A 3,539-nucleotide genomic window follows, 5' to 3' on the forward strand; every position below is an offset into this window, starting at 1 on the left:
AACTTGAATGTATAATATACATAAAGAAACTGAAGCTGAAAATTTTAATTGCACTAGGCCCAGGCATGCCACAACCAACTGCATCTGAGTGCAGGCTGTAAACAAACCTGCCTTTACAGTCCTCCCCCTGTGATGAAGAGAGATGAATTATGTATCACCCATCCAGTGACAATGGTGTTCCTTAGTTTATTTCACAGTATGGTGTGATTGTGTCTAAGGTTCAATAAACATCTAAAGAAAGTTTGTTAAGGGATTGGCCACGGTGAAGTGCTTACCACATAAATGGGAGAGATTCAGTTCAGATGTCCAGTGCTCCTGTAAAAGCCAGGAATTGTGGTATGTGATTGCATTCCCACTGACTGGAAGGTAGAGACAGGTAGATCCTTGGGACTCAGGAGCCAGCCAGCCTAACCTAACATAGGAGTTCAAGACCTAGTGAAAGACTCTGGCTCAAAAATTAAGATGCCCTGCCTGCTCCTGAATAACAACATTCGAGGTTGATCTCTGGCTTCTAACATGTACATGAACCTCCTATAAATACATGCACATGCATTCTTGTATATATACACATATATGCACATGTAAATGCAAGCACACACAGACATACAGAGAGAGAGAGAGAGAGAGAGAGAGAGAGAGAGAGAGAGAGAGAGAGAGAATATTATATCTGCATACTGCTATTCAAACACAGTCTGTTGGCTTGTCACAGCAATCTCTCATGCATTCTGTGGTAGAAGAAATGAGATACTGTCAAAGGAAAATGTCATGCTGGTTTCTTTTTCATGCCACCCTTGCTGGATTCCAGCACAGTGTCAGAACTGCTTTTGGTACTTTTAGAGCCTGCCTTCCACAGATGTGTTAGCAGTAACTTTTAGAAAAGTCAAGAGCTGCAAATGACACTTCCATTTGGCACATCTCGCTGTCTCTGTAAATTCAGGATCTCAAAGTAAGTGAGACTAGCCAATTCCACTAAAATTGTATACAGTTATCTTTCTTTACTGCCTCCATGTCTGAACCTCTCAGCTGGGGGACTTTTCTGAGAGCTGATGGTTGATTGATGGTGAAGGGAACCTCAGGCCTTGGAGATGAAGACACAGGTGTGCGCACCTGTTCATATTCTGAATTTTCAGAATACTTTGCCTCCAGCTCTTCAGATTCCAGCTGTCGCCCCCTCAGCAATGCTTCTTTCAGCTCTTGGTCCATGGTCATGTGGCATTCATTGTTTATCATTCTTCCTTGGGTTTTTCTTCCCAGCAGCTGTCACAGCATGATCACCTGTTGCTGCATGTGTTGGTCAAATAGTGGATCTTCCACACAAGCATGCCAGCCATGCATCCATGGGGACATACACATTATCCTACCCATGGAGTTCTGGCTCCTACTTATGTACCTAATACCCAATATTTATTTGATAGGTCAGTGAGTATTTGTTTTAGTTTGAATCTAATGCTGTATCGACTAATTGTCTTACAACATTCTATAATAAACCATGCACGTGCTGCTCTATATTGGCCCATTATTTCTCATAAAGGAATGAGTAGCAGAGTTAGAATCTAGGAACTGTAGCATCTTGACCATGGAAGTAGCTCCCTGACCACTTTCATTCTGCTTTAATGTTGAAAAACTGGGGTCGGCCGGGCAGTGGTGGCGCACACCTTTAATCCCAGCACTTGGGAGGCAGAGGCAGGCCTATTTCTGAGTTCGAGAGTTCAAGGCTAGCCTGCTCTACAGAGTGAGTTCCAGGACAGCCAGGGCTACACAGAGAAACCCTGCCTCAAAAAACAAAACAAACAAACAAACAAACAAAAAAAAAAAACGAAAAATTGGGGTCAATGAAGTCTAAAGGTAAAAGAGTTGCCCAGATTAAAATAACTGTAGTAATTTAAATAAGGTAACTAGTTCATAGACTACTTTATATTTTACCAGTGCAGGAAGAAATAAACTCCCCAACAGTGATGTCTTGCAAATAAAAAGAGAGTATAAAGATTATGGATAAGCTAGCGGGCGGTGGTGGCACACGCCTTTAATCCTAGCACTTGGGAGGCAGAGACAGGCGGATTTCTGAGTTTGAGGCCAGCCTGGTCTACAGAGTGAGTTCCAGGACAGCCAGAACTACACAGAGAAACCCTGTCTCGAGAAACCAAAAAAAAAAAAAAAAGATTATGGATAAGTTAATGAATGAAAATAGCCAAAGAGATGGTTGTCAAAATATTTGCAAATGACACATTCGCAGAGACAACAATAGGGCTAAATCAATTGTTCTTCATGTCTGAAACTGTCGTATACATATACACATGTATAATAATATATAATATAATTAATATGTAATATATTAGAATATAATATATCCACATCTATTTATTAATTCTCACTTCATGCTTCTCTTATCCTTTTTATAACAGTAAAGATCCTTCAGTTCATTTTCGTGTTTGGATCAGGACCAGAGACAAATAATACTGTAACTGTAAAGCAGTTAGGAACACCTAGTGAGCAGACACGTGTTTGGTGGAATGTAGGATTCAAAGGGATTGGAAGCAAGGTAGACACATGCCACACAGAACTCAGTCATGTGAGGAAGTCCTACAAAACCCTTTCCTTTTACAGGTTGAACAAGACAGTCTAGATGTTAACACTGAAAATGACTTGCCAGTTGAGGAAACTGCATTTTTAAAAGCAATTTAACAGATAAAAATTTTATAATGCTGCATGGAGCGTGTCTGGGTTATGAAGCCTTGTGCAAAGTATTTTCTTCAGGTGGATCTGATAGACAAGATACTCCAGTGCCTAGTTTTCTTTCAAATGTATACCATATTGTGTTTTGTTAGTTTGCTATTATTTTACATTTTGTTTAAAAAGAGAGAGAAAAAAAAAACAGACAGAGACAGAGGCAGAGACAGAGACAGACAGAGACAGAAAGAGAGGGGAGAGGTAGTAAGTGTGTGTGAGTGTGTGTGTATTTGTTGAGTGTGTGTGTGTGTGTGTGTGTGTGTGTGTGTGTGTGTGTGTGTGTTGTCAGAGAACGTCTCACAGGAGTCAGTTTTCTCCTTCCATCATGTGGGTCCAGGGACTAGAACTCTGGTCATCAGGCTTATCCACAAGTACCTTTACACACTGAGCCATCTTGCCTAAATGTGCACTGAACATTTCCCTTCTCTTCCCTCCCCACCCTCTCTTTTTGCCCCTCTCTCATTAACCCATTGTGTTCCACTGTAAAGTGTCACTTCTTCTATTACATAATTTATACATAATCTGATTTTATGTCTCCAAACAAGAACTGGGACCACAAATTCAAGGAAACATTTGTCTTACTGAGATGAACTTGCTTCTTGATTATCCCTAGTTGTATCCATTTCTTTGAATGCCACAATTCTATTTCTCTTCATAGCTGAAAAAAACCTATTCTTCTCATATATCATTTTTATTATCTGTTATTCTGTTGTTGAACATATAGGTTAGTTCTGTAACTTAACTGTTTGAATAGTGGTATGACAAACACTAAGTCTTAAAATCCATCTGAACTACTAAACCTATATCTCACC

Source organism: Grammomys surdaster, unplaced genomic scaffold (genome assembly GCF_004785775.1).
Source record: "Grammomys surdaster isolate TR1022 unplaced genomic scaffold, NIH_TR_1.0 194, whole genome shotgun sequence".
Classification (NCBI taxonomy): Eukaryota; Metazoa; Chordata; class Mammalia; order Rodentia; family Muridae; genus Grammomys; species Grammomys surdaster.